This window comes from Arachis stenosperma, chromosome 4 (genome assembly GCF_014773155.1).
Source record: "Arachis stenosperma cultivar V10309 chromosome 4, arast.V10309.gnm1.PFL2, whole genome shotgun sequence".
Taxonomy (NCBI): domain Eukaryota; kingdom Viridiplantae; phylum Streptophyta; class Magnoliopsida; order Fabales; family Fabaceae; genus Arachis; species Arachis stenosperma.
The window spans coordinates 8,746,860-8,771,413 of record NC_080380.1 but is presented as its reverse complement, the minus strand read 5'-3'; the positions used below and the strand labels follow the sequence as shown (position 1 = coordinate 8,771,413).

The following is a 24,554-nucleotide window of genomic DNA, read 5'->3' as shown; positions in this document are numbered from 1 at the left end:
AAAGAAAAAATTGATGGTATCTATGGTTTAATGAGTTGCAACAATTCATGGAAAATTTTCTTGCAAAATTAGAATTATTGATATAAATGCTTTAAGACGCATGCCTATAATTATCAAAATCAGACTTTTAATGTGATAAAATTTGTAAAGTAACTAGTGAAAAACTAATCACTTTTTGTCCGAATATTAGAGTTCGTGTATAAATAAATTTCTCAAACCTAATATGATTATTAGGCCAAATAATATTCGGATCCGATAACATCTTAATAATCTGAACCAACCTTGACATATATAATTAGATTGGTATCAAACCTAACAGCCCATGCATTCATAAGTTTATGTATCATTCCTATGTTTGCGGGTCATGGATCGGATCCGATGACCCATGAACAATCCTAGACATGGCGGAAACTCAACAAAGTAATCAAATCACTAGTTCAGAGGTTTTGTTTCCACAAGTATTAATGATCTTTTAATTTTTAATTAATTATTAAGCCTTAATTAAAAATTGCAAGGTATTATAGACTAGTGCATGAGAGTGTGTGAAAACTAAGAGAGGGACCCCAGAAACATAACTATCCCTCTATTTAGTTGTGTTATAAGTGTACAATTTTTGTTATAATTAGTTAAAGGTGTTTAAAATTTATCCTTGATCTTTCTTGAGTTTTTCTTGTTTATTCATTATCTATAAATGTTGTTCTTTCTTTAGTTGTAAATGACACTTACTTTACAGTTTTAGTTTTGTATTTTCTTTCTTCGGTTACTGTCTTTTTCTCCAAAAAAATTTGTTTATTTTTGTGGATTTACGGATATACGAATACCTAAATAGAATTCATAATCCGATCTTATTAATCCATATTTGCAATTTTTTGATCGAATTCCAATAAACATTGCAGGTATGTAAATCGGATCTGATTCTGAACACCCCTAACTATAGGTGATTAGGTAGAACCGTTTTTTCGATTTTTTATAGAAAGTTAATGGAAGTATTAATGGTGCTTTTTTAAGAATAATTATAATAGAATAAATACAACATTATTTTTTAATTAATCAATATTAGTTATTTTTTATTATAAATTTTTTTTTTGAAAAATTTAAAATTTAAAAGTTAAAATTTAGAATTTAAATTTTGAAAAATAATTTATTAAAAAAATTAATTCTCTAATTTATCTCTAATAACTAATAAGTATGACTTTATTTGGTTACCTAAAATTCAAATTAAAGGGCATCTATCTCAAATTCTAAACTAATTAAAGTTTTGTAAAATATTATTACCTCATGCATCTATGTGCATTTTGATTCCTAACATATATGTACATACAAATAGGAATAGGTGCATATTATGGTGATGAAAAAAATTGGTGAAGAGATGAAGATTATTCTTTATAGTTAGTTAGCTGAGAGAATATATTATTTTATTTTTGTTAGTTTTTTAAAATATATTATACACATTTTCATTTTCTTCACACAAACACTTTTTCATCACATACAGAATTATCCATATAGGAATATAAGATTCTTGATTTTTTTTTTTAATAAAAAGTACTACCTACATTATTATTAAAAAAAATTATTTTTAGCAGCTATTCATTTTATTGTTAATAGTATAAAAATAATTGTTAATATATTTACTAGTAATTAGACATTAATTATTTTAGATATACTTTGTCATTAAAAAATTTAATAATAATTACATAAATACGGGTAAAAAGTTTTTAAATGGGAATAAAAGTGTATATATATAATTACTATAATTACTATAAAAATAAAAATTAAACAAGACATATAATGATCATTATGCTATTATTACTACTAAAATATTTGTTGTTGTAGTATTGATTTCGAAACAGCTACCCATAAATCACAATCTTTCTTTGATATAAAAAAAAAAATACCAAAACAAGTATATTTTTAAACTAAATCAGATATACAGCCTCTAGCTAGTTCATATATAAACTCAATATACAATTAAACTACAATAATCTAGAACATGCATGCATAAAAATCACTTATTACAAATAGTTAACAACTAGGACTGGGATTGAAATTTCGAGAGGGAATATAACAAGCAATTAAGAAATCTGACATTAGTATCTTATTTTATCATTGCATGAATATTGAACTTTATATATATCTTTTTACATAATGTTATTTTTAAATTTAAAGTATGAATTTTGTATAACTATTTTTTATGTCACTAAAATTATTTTTTTTCTTTAAAATAAAAATTTGACTCTTAGTCGTATTTATATCCGTAAATGTTGATAGTATATATGTTAACCCGTATTATATCCGTACATAAACCCATGGCCTATAAATTAAGTTGCAAATTGCAAGGCTCTGCAAGTTCACGAAGCCACCACAAAAGTAATTAATAGTGAAATTAAATATGGGTTCCAAGAAGGCTACGGTGGCACCCACCGCCATTTTCTTCTCCCTTAACCTTCTCTTTTCCGCCACAATGGCAAGTCTTTTCCCCTTGCAACCCCCTCCTCCCGAAACGCCGCCTCCTAACACACCGCCACCCAACGCGCCACCACCTAACACACCACCCTCTTGTCCCTTAAATACCTTATAGTTAGGTGCTTGCGTGGATGTATTGAGGGGTGTCTTAAACGTGCTTCTTGGGCCGCAGCCCACAGCGGCCCAATGCTGCACCCTCTTGGATGGTCGTGTTGACCTTGACGCAGCCCTTTGCTTTTGCGCTGTAATTAGGGTTGACTTGGCAATAATCCACGTAGACGTTCCTGTTGCATTGTCCCCCTTTGCTCAACACCTGTGGCAGAAACGCTCCCGAAAACTTCCAGTGCCCACCACTTAGAAATTAAACAAAATACACATATATATGTTAATTGATGTGCTAGTATATATATATTTTGATGCAAACTCAGCTGCTATTGTCTTTATCGTTGATTTGACTAAATTATCATCTAGTCATTTTTAATTATCAACTTTAGACGAAGACAACTATCCGATGAGTTTTCACCATATTTATATGCATACACATTTAATTTTCTATATGTGTTTTTGTTTAATGCTTGTAATATTTAATATATGTATGTATGTGTCTTAGCTTCTGCATGTAGAAGCTATCAGTCTTGGACGTATTAATAACCCTCCTAAGTCCTCATCAAAACATAATTAAGTATGCATACGTATACATATGGTATGTCCATCCAAGGAGACTATATATTATTACAATAAACGTTCACGTGAGGATCTAACTGGACTATTAGATCTTCATGAGTTAGCATCTTTGTTGGTCTGTTGAATAAACTTCCTTTATTCCAAAAGTAGTGTTCACTGTTTTTTCTTCCCTTTAATTTTTGTATACAAATTTGAATGAAAAATATAAATTAAGTTTAAAACTCACAATTATTTTCATTTAAAGTTAATAGTTAAAATTTATTAAATAATTTAATATATTTAATAGATAATTTGATATAATTGACTAAATTATCATATAATGATCAACTATTAATTAACTTAATGTAAAAGTAAATGTACATAAATTGTTATTTAAAATTAACGATATATTATTTTTCCATTTTTCTATTAAAAAAGAATTTTGCTCGGATGAACAAGGTTTAATAAATAAGATTAAATTGAGTAGATAGAGTAAAGAAAAATAAAAAAATTTAAGGCTTATGAAAAAAAATAAAAATAATTTGTGTAAAAATTAATTTAATCCGATTAAATTTTTAAAATTCTAAGAATCAAATGACTGACGCGTATATTTTCATAAATAAATTTGACTATAAATTGTTGACCTGTCATTAAGTCATATTAAGTATTTCATTTTTTTAAAATTAAATTAAGACACATACACCCTTAATCTTTAACATACAGCCGTTAATTCAAGAATGCCGGCAAAATATACCAAAAACAATTATACAAATGTATATTCAGCACCACCAGGCCTTGTATTTGGGAATAAATTCTCTCAATTATTTAAAAAAATTAAAAATATAAAATATGATTTCTAATCCTTTATTTGCTCTCTCTTGTATTTAAAGCCAATCACTGTACTACTTCAAAAGGTGACTACAAATTAAGGGATTAAGTACTTTCCAAACTAAAAGAAAGAATTTAATTTTAATATAATAATAACATAAAATATTTTATATTTATTTATTAATAACATTATTTGATTATATATATGTTATTTTAGATAATTATTTATGTAATTAATATAAAAAATAATTATTTTATTTAATGTAATTTTATATAATTGAAGGTATGTAATAATATTATGTAATAATTATATGAATTCAATTTTAATGCATGTTGTTACGGTGGGTAACCGGAGATTGATGGGTTGGATGGCGTTGGTTGGCCCAAATGTGTGAAGGAGGAGGATCCCGAATGAGTGTGCAACTCGGGGGGCTCCGTCCGACTTGTTTGTGCGAGGAGAGGAGGGTGGTACCTGCAAAGACACTCCGATGCCTAAGTTAGCAAGAGTGTGAGCAAGTCTAGAGAGTATTGGGCTTAGAGATACCTGAGGGGTGTCAGTGTATTTATAGTGGTGAGCCAATAACCACCGTTGGAGTAGTGCCATATCTTTAGGGTGTTAACCGTCCCATTATCTTAGGGAGGTTAAGATATGGCTTGATGAAGCGGTTAGAGAGATTTTAGGGGCGGTTACTCATTTGAATGAGTGTTTATCTGCCAGCTAATCTCGTGCCCGACTTCTTTAGGACAAATCGTAGTCAACACCGACTTCTTGACACTAGGTCGGTGCGTAGTAAGGCTCAATCCTCTGGACTAAGCCTTTCTTTTGGACCTGGGCCTTTATTATTGGGCCAGGGTATGAACAGGGCCCCTACTTGAGCCCAAGATCTCTTTAGGGCTTGGGTTCAAGTATTTAACTCGGGTTCGTAGCCGACTTTCTTGGAGGAAACACGGGTTTTTAAACCGACGTGATTTTCGCGACCTTTTGTTTCTGACAGTTACGTCTATTCAAGCGTCGTGTCCGTTAGGGATGCACTTAGGGATTGATGGCTTTGGTAACGGTGCACTCTCATTAATGACTGCTCTGTTTTTACCATTATGCCCCTTAGCATGTTTATAAATACTTTCCCTCTCTTTCATTTTTTCGTTTCTGCAATCTTTCATATTTCTTCTTTCTTCGTTCGTGCTGCATTCTTGCGTTTGGAGACTTCTACTTCTTCCAACCTTCACTTTTGGATAAAGGTTAGCTTTTCTTCTTTCATGACATGCTTTGTGTTTGCATGCTTTTATTTTGTGGGTAGATAGGTTGGTTTGTAAATTTTGGCTCCGTATCTCCTCCCTTTAGAGACTGTGTTTTTTGATTTTTCTTTTCTTTTTCTTTTGTAGGTTTTTGTCACCTTTTATAAGAAAAAAGAAATGGCTTCCGTAGATGTTCTTTCTCAGTGGGTTGATGTCACGGTCCTAGGGGAGGAACCCTTGGTCGACGCTGAGTTTATTACTCATCTTCGTACTCACCATAGGATTTGTACTTCGGAGGAGGACGAGCCAAAATATGAGTTGGTAATCCCGGGTCCGGAAGACCGGGTTTGTTTTGGGAGGGCCAATGAGGTGGCCCCTCATTTTTTCTTTATGTATGAATGTATGATCACCCGTCTGGGTGTTTTTCTTCCTTTTTCGGATTTTGAAATATCTGTTTTGCACCACTGTCGAGTTGCCCCTACCCAACTTCACCCCAATTCCTGGGGTTTTCTGAAAATTTATCAATTTGTTAGTCACGCTTTGGACTTTCCGACCTCTTTGAGGATTTTTTTTTCTTTTTCACATGACTAAGCCCTTTAGTGGGCTAAATAATAAGCAGCAATGGGTGTCTTTCCGAGCCATTCAAGGTCGGAGAATTTTCACCCTTTTTGACGAATCCTTCCATGACTTCAAAAATTATTTTTTCAAAGTGCAAGCTGTAGAGGGTCACCACTCATTTTTCCTGGATGAGAATTCTTCCCCTCGCTTCCCCCTTTATTGGTTGGAGGCCTCCCCTTGTGAGAAGTATGGTCTGGATGACCTGGACGAGGTGGAGGCGGCCATTGTGGGGTTTTTCCGAGAAGTGTGGGGGAGGGCCCCATACTTGGACACTAGGAAATTCCTCCAGGGATCGCCGACCTTTGTTCGGTCGCAACTAGGTAGTATATGCATTTCTTATTTCCGACTTGTATCTACCGACTTTCAGTTTTTCGACTTGTAATTTTTGCTAATTGTTTCTTTTGCAGACATGGCAAGGAAAAATGCTCAGGAATCTTACCAGAGAGTTCAGGAGGCTAAAGCAAAGTCCTGGGCCAGGGCTGGTGGTGTCAGGACGATCATCTCTCCTCCTCCTCCTCCTCCTCCTCCTCCTCCTCAGAACGTGGGGACTCCCTCTCAGCCCATTGTGATTTCTTCTTCAACCTTATCTCGGCCACTCCCCTCCGCCCGACTTCTTCCTGAGCCAGAGAAGAAGAAGCGCAAGACTTTAGAGTCTGGCTCTTCTTTTGATGGGGGGGGGGGTTAAGGCGGATGCTCTTGCATTCGTCCGAAAGAACATTTATCCTCATATAAGTATGGATGATGTTTCTGTTCGAAACCACCTTACCATTCTGGCTGAGGAGAGTTTTAGGGCGGCGGGTGTTTGTGGCAAGCTTTTGGATATTTTTGAGAAGACTCCTCTCAGCTCTTTGGGGGTAACCTCGAAGGTTGAGGAGCTGGAGGGGAGGCTTCTTTCTTACCAGGAGCATGAGAGGGAGTTGAAGGAGGAGGTCGCCAAGCTGAGGGCGGAGAGAGATAACCTTCGGGAGAAGGAGAGCAAGTTGCGGGCCCAATGCAACACGGAGGCAAGTTTGAGGAAGACAGCACAGGAGAGCTATCAGAGTTTATTTCAAGATCTTGTGTCTGTGAAGAAGGATTTGCTGAATTCTCGGAATGCGTATGCCGAGTTGGAGGACTCTATCGCTGATGGTGCCGAGGAGTCTTGGAGGATTTTCCTGGAGCAAGTCAGAGTTATTGCTCCCGACTTGGATCTTTCTCCTTTGCATCCTGAGAAAATTGTTATTGATGGTGCTATCGTGGATCCTCCTGCCCCCGTAATCGTTTCCGAGTCAGAATTGAAGACTCGAGGGCAGAGGATCATTGAGTCTCCTCCTCGTTCTAAGGACGCTCCGAGTTCTTCAGTTGTTCCTCCGACTTCCTCTTCGTCTCCTGTGGATGCCTCTCTTCCCGGTCCTGGTGGCGCTCCTCCTGATTCTGGTAGTGGTGATCCGTCTACTCCTCTGCAGAAATAATTTTTTATGGCTATATGGGGGCTCGGCCTGTGAGTCCCCCCTTTTTTAAACTCTTTATATGTTGTTGGGTGGTGTTTGAACAATTTCTTTTGGCCTTTTAGGGCCGTAAACAAAATATTTAGCAAGTGCCCTTTTTGAATAAGGGTTTTTAAATTAACAAAATAAATACCCTTTTTTGGATAAGGGTTTAAGTTACCTTATGCGTGTATGCTTTTCTGATTTGACTTTTTAAAGCCCCCCTTGATCTTTTCCGAAAACCTTTCCTATTGACTCGTCTGTTTTTCCGAGCCTTTCTGTTTAAGGACTTTTAGACAGCCCTTAAACTTTTTCCTAGGTTTTTCAATCTCTTTTTTGTTATTCCTTACACCCAACCATGTTTTATTGAGTTTTTATGACTTAGGTTATTTTTGCGATGCGTTTTTCTTCTGCTCAGCTCTTCACTCCGACTTTTGAGTTGAAGTGTTTTCGAGCTTTTCTACTCGGAGATTTGTTTCGACTTGCGAGTCGAGTTGTTTCCGAGTTGTTTACGATCGGCTTATATAACCTCTTTACACCGACTTGTACCTCGTCATTTTATCCTGACGACCATCTAGGTCGGTTCATGGGATTTTCATGTTTTATCGAGCTTAAGTCGACGCGTTTCGTAGAAAGACTTAGAAAAATAGAAAGGAGTTTATAAGAGATATTATAGATGAGGAAAAAGATCTTTATTAATTGGGGAGGTACCTTCTTGCTACTAAGGGTTTTAATAGCCTATTTTCCCTTAGCCTCTACTATGATGCCTCGTTAAAAATCCTTCTCCAGAAAAAACCCTTTAATTTTGGGAAAAAATCATGAAGTTGGGAAAAGAGTACATCATGGAGTAGAGTTCGCTTTTAACTGTAGTACCTTTTCATATTACAAGCATGCCACGACCTTGGGAGCTCAGTGCCGTTCAGGTCGGTTACTTTATAATAACCTTTTCCTAAAACTTCATTGACTTTGTATGGTCCCTTCCAATTTGCGGCGAGCTTTCCTTCTCCTGATTTGTTGACTCCAATGTCGTTTCTGATTAAGACCAAGTCATCCGGGGCAAATGTTCTTCGAATGACTTTTTTGTTGTACCTTGTAGTCATCCTTTGTTTCAATGCTGCTTCTCTTATCTGGGCATCTTCTCGGACTTCGGGGAGCAAGTCGAGCTCCTCTTTGTGTCCCCGTATGTTTCCGACATCATCATGGAGAATTACCCTTGGGCTTTGCTCATTGATTTCTATTGGTATCATGGCTTCTACGCCATAAACTAGTCGAAAAGGTGTTTCTCCCGTGGCGGATTGGGGGGTTGTCCTGTAAGCCCATAGCACTTGAGGGAGCTCATCAGCCCAAGCTCCTTTTGCTTCCTGCAATCTCTTCTTTAGCCCTGCCAGTATGACTTTGTTGGCTGCCTCGGCTTGCCCATTGGCTTGTGGGTGCTCCACCGAGGTGAACTGATGTTTGATTTTCATACTGGCTACTAAGCTTCTGAAAGTAGCGTCGGTGAATTGTGTTCCATTATCTGTAGTAATGGAGTAAGGTATCCCATATCTTGTGATGATATTTTTGTAGAGGAACCTGCGGCTTCTTTGAGCGGTGATGGTGGCCAATGGTTCTGCTTCTATCCACTTTGTGAAGTAATCTATTCCCACGATCAGGTATTTGACTTGTCCTGGCGCTTGGGGAAAAGGACCTAACAAATCCATTCCCCATTTTGCAAAAGGCCATGGAGAAGTGATATTGATGAGCTCTTCTGGTGGAGCCACGTGGAAATTTGCATGCATCTGGCATGGTTGACACTTTTTCACAAATTCTGTGGCATCTTTCTGCAAGGTCGGCCAGTAGAATCCAGCTCGGATTATTTTTCTGGCTAGTGACCTTGCTACGAGATGGTTTCCGCAGATCCCACTAAGTACTTCCTCCAATACCTCGGGGGTTCTTGAGGTCGGTACGCACTTTAACAATGGTGTCGATATCCCCCTTCTGTAGAGGACATTTCTCACCAAGGTGTAGTGTTGTGCTTCCATCCGGATCTTTTTAGCTTCTTTCTCCTCCTTAGGGAGGATGTCGAATTTCATGTATTCGACTAAGGGTTCATCCATCCGAGGTTTAGACCGGCTACCTCAAGTACTTCTTGTTTGTCTTCTATTTTTGCTACTGAGGGTTCCTGGAGGGTTTCTTGAATCAGGCTTCTGTTGTTCCCTCCCGGTTTGGTACTTGCTAACTTGGACAGGGCGTCTGCTCTGCTGTTTAAATCCCGAGTTATGTGTTTAATCTCGGTTTCTGCAAAGTGCCCAAGGTGCTCCAGAGTTTTATCCAAGTACCTCTTCATGTTTGGGTCCTTTGCCTGATACTCTCCACTTATCTGGGAGGTCACCACCTGTGAGTCGCTGTATATCATCACCTTTGTAGCACCGACTTCTTCTGCCAATTTCAATCCGGCAATTAAGGCTTCATATTCTGCCTGATTATTTGAAGCTGGAAATTCAAATTTTAGGGAAACCTCTATCTGGGTTCCTCTCTCATCTACCAATATTATGCCTGCGCCGCTTCCTGTTTTATTGGAGGATCCGTCTACATAGAGTTTCCATGTAGTCGGTTTTTCCTCCTGATCCCCTGCATATTCTGCAACGAAGTCGGCGAGGCACTGGGCTTTAATTGCTGTCCAAGTTTCATATCTTAAGTCAAACTCGGAGAGCTCTATTGCCCATTGAACCATTCTTCCTGCAACATCCGTCTTTTGGAGGATTTGCTTCATGGGTTGGTTCGTACGGACTCTTATTGTGTGAGCCTGAAAGTAAGGTCGTAGCCTTCGTGAGGCTATTACTAAAGAGTATGTAGGGGTGGGCATGGTTTGGATTTTTTTAAATCCAAACCGGATCCATTTTAGAACCAGATTTATGGTTCATAAAACCAAACCAGAACTGGATTAAAAAGAGAAACCGGTTTTAAACCGGTTTGAAAAAACAAAAACCGGTTTTAAACCGGTTTTAGAATTTAAATCCGGTTTTTACTTATAAACCGGTTTTAAATCCGGTTTTTACTTATAAACCGGTTTTAAATCCAGTTTTACATATAAAACCGGTTTTTTTTAATCCAAATCTAAAATCCAGTTTTTTTTTTTAAAAAATCCAAATCTAAAATCCAGTTTTAAATCCGGTTTTTTTAAAATCCAAATCTAAAATTCGGTTTTTTTTATCCAAATCTAAAATCCGGTTTTTTTTATAAAATCCACTTTTAAAACAAGTTTTTAGAAATTTAATTTTCAAACCATAATTTTTTTAAAAGTAAAAATTAATACTAAAGTCATTTTAAAGTGTATAGATTCATTACAACTAGAATTTAGTTCTTTATAAATCTAATGACAATAGCTAATCTATATAACATTTAATCATTCTCAAGACATCAAAAGAATACCACCAAAAAATCTCTCTAAAACAACAACCACAAAGTTCCAACGTAGTATGTTGTGTCATAAGGTCAATGGAAAACACACACCAGAGCCACTTTGCTTGAGGGGCAGAATATGAGAAGGTGGTACTTCAATGCAAAACTAACAGCAAAACACTTCTTCAAATATGTGAACTTGAATATGAATGCTCAAGCAAGTTGGGAATCTTGATAGAACCGAAAACTACTTTCTTCAAGTGTGATTGCATGGACTCATGCCTACGCAGCAACCTCAGCTTCAACGAAAAAAAAAATGAAGAGATTTCTCAGTATGATTGAACATAGAATTTTCAGGTTGTAGAATAAGCCAAACAGTATCATGCTACAAATGGATGCAAGTTTTAAATACAGTGCTCAAAGATCAAAGTTACAATATAGCATTCAATTGTTCAAAAACTACAAATGAATAATGTCAAAACTCAAAAAGCTACAAGGGATTTCTCATAAAAAACTCACAATAATATTAATGTGCCCAAATTTCAAAGTCTATGCAGGAGGTGAAATTGTAAATTATCCAGAATGCAGGAACCTCTATTTATTATGTCAAATTTCTCAATTGCAAGAACTTAATAGTAATGAGTGCAGTTCTCTTCTAAAATTCAAGAACATGCATAATTTAACTATTTATGGTTGTTAGCTATATATATACCAATATGGACACCCTGCTACTTTACAAAGATGGTTAGTTTCACTTCTGTCAAGTAATTCAGCAGTTTGATTTCTTCAAATTATTAGATGATCCTTGCTTCTTCTAATTATTGTTTCGGATTATGTAGGGAACCGGTAAAGCAATAACTATTGGCGCCAAATGAACCTATTGTGCCTTTCAATCATCCAGCAATTTTGGCTGGCAGAACTCTGAAGGGTTCTATTTTTGGAGGTCTAAAAACCATGTCAGACCTCTCAATTGTAGCTGACAAATGCCAAAAGGAGGTACTTTAAACTTTAAAGACACTTAAGTCAATAGATACACTACATTATCGTTTCTGGAATATGCTTAATTCATTGATGAAAAAGTCTCACAATTATTTAATGTATTCGGACTATTTATTTACATTTTCACAGGAGTTCCCTCTTCAGGAGCTATTCACCCATGAGGTCCCATTGACAGATATAAGCAAAGCATTTGATCTCCTCAGAGCCAAATTGTGTCAAAGTTGTCATCAAGATATGATTTTCTGACAATTGATGGATGTAAAATTCAAATTATGCAGCTTCAGATAGTTTTATAGGAGAATATTCTGCTTTAAAAATCACAGAAGTTGCAGTCCAACAATTGTTCTGTGTGAATATGAATAAAGAATTGTTTGATGCATGTGTGTATAAGTTGGCAGTTATTTTACTTCACCATTGTAATGCAAAATCAAACAACTTTGTGATATGCAATGTAACTTTTTCTTCAAGTGCAAATGTTTTAATAAAAAGTAAGGTGTTCAGCTCCTACTTTGAAATTTATTCAAACAGGAAATAATCAAGTTTCAGTGAGTAACTTTGCTTATGTAAGCTCCTAATTGCAGGAACAAGTGAACAATGCTATATGATAAACACAAAATTGAGTAACTGAATTCATTGTCAATTTGTCACTATACAACAAAAATAGACATACTCTTTGGGGTTTATTTAAAGATAAACAAAAATAGACATTACTTAATGGTAAACCTATCTAACCTTGAGGGTACCCAGAGAACGGAGAAGAACAGAGCTGGGTCACGGCGAGAAAAGGTGGACGGTGCCTTGAGGGTACCCAGAGAACGGAGAAGAACAGATCTGGGTCACGGCGAGAAAAGGTGGACGGCGCCTTGAGGGTACCCAGAGAACGAAGAACAGAGCTGGGTCACGGCGAGAAAAGGCGGACAGCGAAACCGCGGATGGCGGAACAGAGCAGTGGCGCGACGCGCTTCTGGTGGTGGTGGCAGCTACGAAACTGCAGTGCCAGTTGCCTGCTCCGGTGCGGCGGTGCCGGCTGCGGGCGAAGGAGAAAAGGATTCGTGACGGTGCTCTGGATCTGGATTTTTTGAGAATCAAAAGTTAAGAATTAGGGTTTTGTGAGATTTGGATTTTAATCTGGATCTGGATCCGGATCCGGATTAAAACCGTTTAAATGGATTGGACTTAAAACCAAATTATAAAATAAATTTGGTTTGGTTTGGATTTTTTTTGTTTAAAACTGGTTTTTTTTAAGGGTTTGGTTTGGATTTGGTTTAAAATCCAAATTTTGGATTTTTTGCCCACCCCTAAGAGTATGCAACCTTCTCTAGTTTGTGGTACCTTAGTTCAGGGCCCTGTAGGACTTTACTGATGAAATAAACTGGATGTTGTCCGACCTCATCTTCTTTGATTAGAGCTGATGAAACAGCTTTGTCCGCTACGGATAAGTACAGGACGAGGTCTTTTCCAGATACTGGTCGAGTCAGAATAGGAGGTTGGCTTAAAAACTTTTTGAACTCTTGGAATGCTTCCTCGCATTCCGGAGTCCATTCAAACTGGCATCCCTTTCTCAATAGGGAGAACAGAGGAAGGGACTTTAGTGCCGATCCTGCCAAAAATCTGGAGAGGGCTGCAAGTCGGCCATTGAGCTGCTGGACTTCTCTCACACAAGTCGGACATTTCATTTCTAGGATGGCTCTACACTTATCAGGATTGGCTTCAATCCCTCTTTGTGTTAGCATAAACCCTAGAAATTTCCCTGCCTCTACCGCGAAGGCACACTTTGCGGGATTTAGTCTCATCCCGTGCAGCCTTATGGTGTCAAAGACTTGTGAGAGGTCTGTCAAGAGGTCGACTTCCTTCTTGGTTTTTACTAGCATGTCGTCGACGTATACTTCCATTAGGGTCCCCAGGTGAGGGGAAAACACTTTATTCATCAACCTTTGGTATGTGGCTCCTGCATTCTTCAATCCGAATGGCATGACCACATAGCAGAAATTAGCTCTGGGTGAGATGAATGATGTTTTATCCTGGTCTGGCTCGTGCATCGGGATTTGATTATATCCCGAGTAGGCGTCCATGAATGATAAGTATTGGTACCCCGAGCTGGAATCCACTAGGGTATCAATACTTGGTAGGGGATAAGGGTCCTTGGGACATGCCTTATTTAAGTCGGTATAGTCGACACACATTCTCCATTTGCCATTCTGTTTTTTGACTAGCACTACATTGGCTAGCCATGTTGGGTACTTGACTTCTCTGATGAAGCCGGCTTCCAGGAGCGCCTGTACTTGCTCTTCTACTATTAGGGCTCGTTCTGGACCGAGCTTGCGTTTTCTTTGTTGTACAGGTCGGGATCCTGGGTAAACCGAGAGCTTGTGGGACATGAGCTCCGGGTCTATCCCAGGCATGTCAAAGGCCTTCCAGGAGAAGACGTCGGAATTATCTCTTAGGAGCTTGGTCAATTCTTGTTTTAGGGTTTCCCCTAGGTTGGCTCCTATATGAGTATTTTTCCTTCCTCTTTGCCGACCTGTACCTCCTCGGTTTTTCCTCCCGGTTGTGGTCGCAGCTCTTCTCTGGCCCTTGCGCCACCGAGCTCTATTGTGTGAACTTCTCTGCCCTTTCCTCTCAGATTTAGGCTTTCATTGTAGCATTTTCTTGCCAATTTTTGGTCTCCCCTTACCGTTGCTATCCCCACTGAGGTCGGGAATTTCATGCAGAGGTGGGGAGTGGATACCACTGCTCCGAGCCGATTAAGGATAGCTCTGCCGATTAAAGCATTATACGCTGACCCCACATCAATGACTATGAAGTCTATACTCAGAGTCTTTGATTTTTTCCCTTTTCCAAAAGTGGTGTGAAGGGGCAAAAATCCTAGTGGTTTTATTGGCGTGTCCCCTAATCCGTATAGGGTGTCGGGGTAGGCTCTTAATTCTTTCTCATCTAACCCTAGCTTGTCGAAAGCGGGCTTAAAAAGAATGTCTGCCGAGCTTCCTTGGTCTACTAGGGTTCTGTGGAGATGGGCATTTGCTAGGATCATAGTTATTACCACTGGATCATCGTGTCCATCTTCTTTTGTGAATGAAATAGTAGGGAGGTCGGGTGACTCTTCCCCGACCTGGTAGACTCTTTTGAGATGTCTTTTGCGAGAGGATTTGGTAAGTCCCCCTCCCGCGAATCCTCCTGAGATCATATGGATATGTCTCTCTGGTGTCTACGGTGGTGGGTCTCTTCTATCCATTTCGTCTCGCTTTCTCTTTCCATGACCGTCCGACCTTTCTATGAGATATCTATCAAGCCGACCTTCTCTAGCCAGCTTTTCTATCACATTTTTAAGATCGTAACAGTCGTTTGTGGAGTGACCATGTATTTTATGGTACTCGCAGTAATCGCTGCGGCTCCCCCCTTTTTTATTTTTAATGGGTCTAGGGGGTGGCAATCTCTCAGTGTTACAAATCTCTCTGTATACGTCCACTATAGAAACTTTCAGAGGAGTATAAGAGTGATATTTTCTTGGCCTTTCGAGACCGAGTTCTTCCTTTTTCTTGGTTTCCCGCTCCCTCTCTTTTGTTGAGGGAGGGGGCCCAGGTCGCCAACTCAGGTCTCTCAACTTGGCGTTTTCCTCCATATTGATGTACTTTTCAGCTCTTTCCTGTACATCACTTAAAGAAACGGGGTGTCTTTTAGATATGGACTGCGAGAATGGACCTTCTCTAAGTCCATTGACTAACCCCATTATGACTGCCTCTGTGGGCAGGTCTTGAATCTCCAAACATGCTTTGTTGAACCTTTCCATATAGGCTCGTAAAGATTCTCTGACCTCCTGTTTTATTCCCAGGAGGCTCGGTGCATGTTTCACTTTGTCTTTTTGGATTGAGAACCTCATCAAAAACTTCCTTGAGAGGTCTTCAAAACTAGTAACCGACCTCGGGGGGAGGCTATCGAACCATTTCATCGCTGCTTTCGATAGAGTGGTCGGGAAGGCTTTGCATCGCGTAGCGTCGGAAGCATCAGCTAGGTACATCCGACTTTTGAAGTTGCTCAGATGATGCTTTGGATCCGTGGTTCCATCGTAGAGGTCCATATCAGGGCTTTTGAAGTTCCTTGGAACTTTTGCCCTCATTATGTCCTCGCTGAAAGGATCTTCCCCACCCAAGGGCGGCTCTTCTTGTTCGTCACGGGAGTTGCGACCTTTGAGGGAGGATTCCAACTTTAAGAGTTTTCTTTCTAACTCTTTTCGTCGTTCCATCTCCTCTTTTAGGCTCTTTTTAGTTTCCTTTTGCCGCTCTCGCTCTTGCTCTAACTGTTCCAGGCGGCTGTGGACTAATCCCATGAGTTCAGTTACATGGGATGGTCCTTCTTTTTCTGACTCGCGCCATTCTGAGGAGTTTTCCTTCGGGTTCTTTACTCCAGAGGTGCCTTCTCTATGCTGATTGTCAACTTCCTGGTGGAGGGTGAGATCCACATCGTTATTGCCTGTGTCCAGATTCTCTTGCTCGGAATCTGTCTCCACATGACCTTCTTCATGGGATCTGTCCGCCATGGTGGATGATCTCTTGGGTCCCTGGCAACGGCGCCAATGTTACGGTGGGTAACCGGATATTGATGGGTTGGATGGCGTTGGTTGGCCCAAATGTGTGAAGGAGGAGGATCCCGAATGAGTGTGCAACTCGGGGGGCTCCGTCCGACTTGTTTGTGCGAGGAGAGGGGGGTGGTACCTGCAAAGACACTCCGATGCCTAAGTTAGCAAGAGTGTGAGCAAGTCTAGAGAGTATTGGGCTTAGAGATACCTGAGGGGTGTCAGTGTATTTATAGTGGTGAGCCAATAACCACCGTTGGAGTAGTGCCATATCTTTAGGGTGTTAACCGTCCCATTATCTTAGGGAGGTTAAGATATGGCTTGATGAAGCGGTTAGAGAGATTTTAGGGGCGGTTACTCATTTGAATGAGTGTTTATCTGCCAGCTAATCTCGTGCCCGACTTCTTTAGGACAAATCGTAGTCAACACCGACTTCTTGACACTAGGTCGGTGCGTAGTAAGGCTCAATCCTCTGGACTAAGCCTTTCTTTTGGACCTGGGCCTTTATTATTGGGCCAGGGTATGAACACATGCCAACAAAAAAAATAAATAGTATTACAGCAGCAATTCATAAATAATTTTAACATTTCTAGTTGATTCGTAAATCAAATTAAAATAATCTGGATATTTGCATCTCTATTGGTCCATTGTTTTTTCTGATGTAAATACTACTATATTTATAGGTTTAATTATTCTGCAGGTTTTTATAGTTTTATCAAATTTTTAATTATATTTTTATAATTTTTTTCTTTTTAATTGAGTCTTTATACCATATTTTTTTTTTTAATTTAGTCCTTACCATAACAAAAACATTTAAAATAACAGAATATTCTATTATCACTGCACCGTGCCATTCACTTGCGTTTGTCGTCGCCGTCCCTTTTCCTGGCATCCCGTTGCTGCGCCGTCCCCTTTGCTTGCATTCGTCGTTGTCAATGATTGTCCTTCTTTCTCCTCCATTGAATTTGATATGAGTTTGTTTGATTCTTTTGTTTCTACTTCTATTTATGTTCATGTTTGATTCTCTCTATTTCTGTTTCTTTTTCTGTTTGGATGTGAGTTTGTTAATTTTTTTTGGATAAACATTTGTCAAATTTATTTAATTGTTCCTGTTTAATACCTTATGTTTGATTCTCTTCTTGTTCCTATTTGTTGAATTTATTTAATTTGTTTAATTGTTCATGTTTTCTAATTAATTAATTACTATATATTAAATTTAATTTTTCTAATAAAAAATTTGATAAAATTATAGAACGTTCAGAGTAATTAAACCATGTTTATATATAATTTCCTCATTCACGACAAAACAAAAACAACAATAGATCCTACTGGAGAATTATTTCCATTTTGTTTTTTGAAAGTCTAATGGTAGTTCGAGTGCGTTACGATAGTAGCGTTACATGTATACAGTTATTAACACTTGGTGGTATTGACAAAAGAAAAAAAATTAGTTACAGTCTAACTAGTTAACCATAAGCTCAATCATTTTGAGAAATTGAAAGTTTAAATATTGAAGTGTGAATATTCAACTCTATCGTACTTTCGAGGGATGCTCTAGGTGGGGCTGCTTTTCCGATTTTCTTACACGAAGTTAATGAAAGCATTATTAATGATTATTTTCTAAGAATAATTAGAATAGAATAAATGCAAAATTATTTTTTAATTAATTAACATTAGTTATTTTGTATATATTATAAAATTATATTTTAATTATTTTTTAAAAATTTAAAATTTAAAATTTAGAATTTAGAATTAAAATTTAGAATTTAAAATTTAATATTTAAAATAAAAAAAAGATTGTAGTTAATTAAAAAAATTGATTCTCTAATTTATCTATAACTAGTGTATGTTCGTGTATTTTGTACGGGATAATACATAAAATTATATTAAAAATTTTATTAAAAAATTAAATATAATATATAGTAATTAATTAATTATTATTATAAATATTTTATAAAGTTATAATTAAAATCAAACTCTCAAAATTTTTAATATTAAAATATTAAAAATAATTAATATTTATTTTAATCAATTTGATTTTGTTAAGTGATCATCTCACTCGTCGCTTAAACAACTATTAGAAGTTAGAATCTCGCCGTATGTATATAGCAATCCATTGGCTAGCGATAAACCCTTAATAAAAGGAGTATCAATACGTGGTTAGACTTGGCAGGAGTTTTCAAATACGCAGGTATCCAACCTGTCCATACCCGGATGAAAAGGTTAATAACTTGACCCGAGTTTGGGCAGATTTTGCTCAAGACAAGTATCGTCGGGTTTCGGTTGTACCCGCCCCGAATATATACATATAAACACTTTTTAGGAATTAGGATTTGCCTCACATCACACATGATTCGTAGCTTCAGTATATACTCTATAGCAATGCAAGATAAACTCAATCATCCTCACATAAAATCTTCTTCTTCTCGACTTCTTCACAAAAAAATCGCATAGCTCCTGTTATGTTGTTGCTGAGTCCATCGCCGCTTACCTATTCACAACTCCCAGTGACGGATCCAGAAAATTTTGATAGTGGGGGCAAAATTTATATAACATCATAATAATTTTTATAATAAAAATATTATGTGTATATAAAAAATTAAATATTAGATTATCTATTAACCATTATATATATGTGTATAAATATATATATTATTTAACTTATTTTTAATATGTATTTTATATTTTAATATATATTTTATACAAATAATTATTTTTTATGTACATATAACATGATTATTAATATGATTATATTTTATTATTGTAAAATATGATTAGCCTTCAAAATATCTAATATATAAATTACAATACTAAAATAGTAATTTAAATAATAATATATAATTTAAAATTCTATTGTTTTAGGTTTTATATTTTAAAAAATTAAATATAATTCTTCTCTTAACACTACCATTAAAATTTTTCTCTTTTTATATATATTACAAAATAATTATTTAGAAATTCACTTCCCAACGCAATTAGAAGTTGACTCTTATTGATATTTATAGTTTAAAAAGTTCTTTCAATTAATACAGTTGCTATGCAAAAATTAAAACTAATTTAAAAAAAAGATAAATAATATGCTTTTGAGTTGATTTTTAAAAAAGAACATTAATTTCGTTTAAATTTGAGAATTAATCATTCTAACGAATTTTTAATATAAAGTTTTTAAATTAACGATTAAATACCAAAAGTTGAGTAAAAAGTTATTGTGGGGTCAAATTTAATAATCTAATGGGGGCAAATAAATATTATTATCATATAGTACTCAAAAAAATTTCAAATCGTAGTGGGGGCGCTTGCCCCCACTCCATTGTACATAGAACCGTCCCTGACAACTCCCATCTTCCTTCACAGCCAGAGACGGACCCACGTTTAATATAGAGGGAGCATTTGCCCCCACAAATTTTTTAAAAGAAAATTAATACTTATATACATATATACCAACTTATTATATTATATTTGTCTCAAAATAAAATATAAATAGTTCTTTTGTATTTTATGTTAAAAAATATTTTGTTAAACTTAACACATAATAATAATTATATTGTTAAATTTGATTTAGTATGAAAAATAAATAAATACACTAAAAAATTAGTGATAATTAATTATATTATATTAGTTAATTAATTAATAATTAAATTAAAACTTAGTTTTCTAATTAAATACAACTTAAATTATTAGTGAATTTTTAAAAATTATTTAAGATAAAAAAATATATTATCTATGTATTAATATACTGTAATTATTTTGGTTAAAAAATTTATTTATACTATAAAAATTATAATAAGTAGATTTGACAATTAAGTAAAATAATTATTTAAAAAAATATATAAAAAATAATATTTAATCATGTTAAAAATAAAAAAATCCTTATAAATATCTTGTTATTTTAAATATTATATTATGCGTATGAAATTTAGAAATTATATTTTTATTATTTTAAATATTATAATAATGATTGTGTGTATATTTCTAGTTCTTATCAATATGTATTAGATAGTTCTAATTTTAAATTTTGAATATATCTAAACCAATTTAGATTGATCAAGTGATCGACTTAGTCGTCTGCTTAAATAAATATTGAGGGTTCGAATTCTGTCTCGTATGTATAGCAACTCGTTGCCGGCCAATTGTAGATTCTTAAATGGAATTCAAATTCATGATGCATTAGTCCTTAACTTGTTGAATATCGTGGGAAGCAAAAAAAATATCTATACCTAAATTTTATTATATTTTTCTCCCCATTACTAAATTTTTCTGGGTTCGTCACTGTTCACAGCTTATGTCATCATCGCTGCTCATCCCGTTACCGTCGTTGTTGAGCCCGTCGCTACCATTTTCATGCGAGTTTCTTTTCTCTAGGTAAATTTTCCTCTCTCTCTCTCATTGTGAGTCTGTTAAGTTCTTCTATTCAAATATTGATATTTAAATTATAAAAAAATTAATTTTTATATTTTATAAAATATCATACTGGCGGTAATTGTAAATATGATGCTACTTAAAATTAAATAAAGTAACACAGATAAAATAAATAAAAAAATAAAAAATAACTTAATCTTGTATAAAATTTATCTATAAAAATTCTGTACCAAAAAATAAATTTAATTTTAGTATATTAATAATATAAAATATTTTATTATATAATCATTCAATTCAATTAGATTTATCTATTTAGGTCATTATTGAAAAATAAATTTAATATACTAACATACAATTACTTTAAATTAAGCAACAATTATCAATACTATATAAGAGACATACTATTCCACTAAGAATGATTGCCATAAGAAATAATTTTCCAATTTTCTATTCTAGTATTAGAAAGTTTATATAATACTATATAATAATATTATCATTATCAATACTATATGATATCAAAACAAAAAAATCACCGTGCTAATATAATATTATTAATATTATATAAATCATCTTTGTATTTATTTTTCTGTGCGTATCTAATATTTAATTAACACATTAAGATATATATAATACTTTGTTAATACATATATAATATAAAGTGATTTACAAATTATTATTAATTTGTGTATAATGTATAATTAAATTTAATAAATTCAATTAGAATAAACAATAAATTATTTATTTTATTTCAAACTTTATAAATGAATAAATTAATTAACTAATATAACAAATTACAATTAATGTAGTAAAATTAATTAAGTAATATATATTATAATAAATTATATTAATATTTAAATATCTAATCAAATTAATTAGCTGATATAATTAAGTCATAATAATAAATTGTATTAAATGAGTTAAAATAATTAAATCGAAAAATACTCTTCAGAGCATGTCACGTCAACTCCATCATTAAATGCAGACATCTGATTTTTATATAATTAGATAGGTATAACTTTATTTGGTTACAAAAACCCAAGGCATGGATGTCAAACTCTAAATTAATTAAAGTCTTATAGAATTATAGAATATTATTACCTCATTCATCTATGTCCATTTTGATACCAACACATGTACAAATAGGAATATTGGATTCTTCCTCTTTTTTCCCTATAAAAAGTACTGTCTAGTGTCTAGTCTATCATTCCGAAACAAAAATTATTTCACTATATTTTTTAACTAAATCAAATTTACAACTTCTAGTCATATATAAACTCAATATACAAACTACAATAACTTAGAACATGCATGCATAAAAATCACTTATTACAAATAGTTGACAACTACTTCGGGAGGGTATATAATAAGCATGGAAATAAACCTTACCTATAAAAATGATGTAAAAATTAGAGTACATTATTTAAAGTGTTTATTGTATTGAATAAAACTAAAAGGCTAAGTAATTTATTTATAACGAAAATGAAAAATAAACCAAAAACCAAATCACACTATACACATGATATAATGAAAATCACTAATTACAAAAGTTTGTTTTTTATTAATTTTTTGTACACATATTGAATTAAATAATATTACAGGAGTTAAAATAATTATTTTTTATATTAAAAATTTGAATAATCATTTAAAAAATTAATATAATTGAACGATTATGTAAAATAATTTATATTATGATTGTATTAAATTTAAACTATATATACACATATCTTTAAGTAATTTCATTTTTAAATTTAAAGTATGAATTTTGTATATATATATTTTTAAATTGGAATCTAAATCCTATTTATATAAATTATGCTACAATACTATGTCAAGAAACATTTTATATAGAAAAAACCAAAAAGGCTTAAATAAAAGCACGTAAATTTGATATATATATGTTAACATTATTATATCCTCCGTACAGAAATCTATGGCCTATAAATTAAGTTGCAAATTGCAAGGCTCTGCAAGTTCACGAAGCCACCACAAAACAAAGTAATTAAGAGTGAAATTAAATATGGGTTCCAAGAAGGCAATGGTGGCACCCACCGCCATTCTCTTCTCCCTTAACCTTCTCTTTTCCGCCACCATGGCAGGTTACTACTATCCACCCCCTCCCCATTCCCCGCCTCCCAAAGCACCACCCGTGTATCCATATCGCTGGCCACCGCCACCACCACCACCACCTATAAGACGACCACCACCACCACCACCACCTATAAAACGACCACCACCACCACCGCCACCGCCACCACCACCGCCACCGCCACCTCCACCGCCGCCACCCCCTCCACCTCCACCTCCGCCACCTCCTCCACCCCCGCCACCGCCCCCACCGCCTCCACCGCCTCCACCGCCACCTCCCCCACCGCCCCCGCCACGCCCTCCACCCCCACCCCCTCCACCTCCCCCACCCCCACCGCCGCCGCCACCTCCCCCACCGCCACCACCCCCCTCCACCTCCCCTCCACCTCCCCCACCGCCACCGCCGCCACCTCCCCCTCCACCTCCCCCACCCCCACCGCCACCGCCTCCGCCGCCGCCACCTCCCCACCACCCCCCCCCCCCTCCCCTCCACCCCCCCCCCACCCCCGCCACCCCCTCCACCCCCACCCCCCCACCACCTCCCCCTCCGCCGCCGCCACCTCCCCACCACCCCACCACCCCCCCCCACCCCCACCCCCCCCCACCGCCCGCCGCCACCCCCTCCACCACCCCCACCTCCCCCACCCCCACCGCCACCACCCCTCCCCCACCCCCACCCCCCACCACCTCACCCCCCCACCCCACCACCGCCGCCACCCCCTCCACCCCCCACCCCCACCACCTCCACCTCCACCTCCACCTCCCCCACCCCCACCACCGCCGCCACCCCCTCCACCTCCCCCACCGCCACCGCCGCCACCACCCCCTCCCACCTCCCCCCCCACCCCACCTCCACCCACCCCGCCACCTCCCCCCCCCCCCCTCCCCCACCTCCTCCGCCTCCACCGCCCCTCCGCCACCCCCACCACGCCCCACACCGCCTCCGCCACCCCCTCCACCCCACCTCCACCACCTCCCCCACCACCACCACCACCCCACCTCCCCCACCTCCACCGCCCCCTCCCCCACCGCCGCCCCACACCACCACCTCCACCACCACCACCCCCTTGTCCCATATCTAACCCATTGTTAGAAGTTTGCAGGAGTGCAGCGAGGGATATAAACCCGACTAATCCTCGGGTGCCACCCCAAACGCGTGAATGCTGCAACCGCTTGGATAGGGCTCCTAGCTACGCAGCCTATTGCCTTTGCGGTGCACTAAGGCCTGACGCAAGACAAATCCCCGCAGGCGTTGCTGTTGCAACCGTCAAAATTCTCGGCTTCTGTAACATAACGAGCACTCCCACCAACTTCCAGTGCCTAGCAAAGTAATTAGAAATTAAACAAAACGCATATATATATGTTAATTGAAGTGCGTGTATATATGCATGCATATTTAATTTTCTATATAATTTGTGCTACTTTTCTTACCTTCCTCCTTCCCGCCCCCCCCCCCCCCCTTTTTTTTTACAAATTTAAATGAAAAATCCCTACAAATTTAAATGAAAAATATAAATTAAAATAGGTTATATTATGTATACACTAAAATTAGCTATCAAAGTCAGTCATCAGTATAAAATACATGTTGGTATATAAATGCACTATGAAAATAAATTAAATCATACATATATTTATACACAAATACATTAGCGGCTGATTTTGGTATATAAGCAGCATTTCTCAATTAAAATTAAAACTAATGTGCAATTATTTTCATGTAGAGCTGATGATTAAGATTTGTTAGATAATTTAACATATTTAATAAATAATTTAACATATTTAACTAAATCATTATGTAATGATTTTTAAATATTAACTTTATGTAAAAATAAACTGTACATAATTTTAAAATACATTATTTTTTTAAGTAAAAATTCACATGTAAT

At 36.6% G+C, this 24,554-nt stretch overlaps 1 pseudogene; it reads left to right on the top strand.

Moving 5' to 3' along the window:
- LOC130974547 (uncharacterized) overlaps window positions 1-24,000 on the top strand; it is a 32,319-nt pseudogene extending 8,319 nt beyond the window's left edge.
- The last annotated feature ends 554 nt before the right edge of the window (window positions 24,001-24,554 follow it).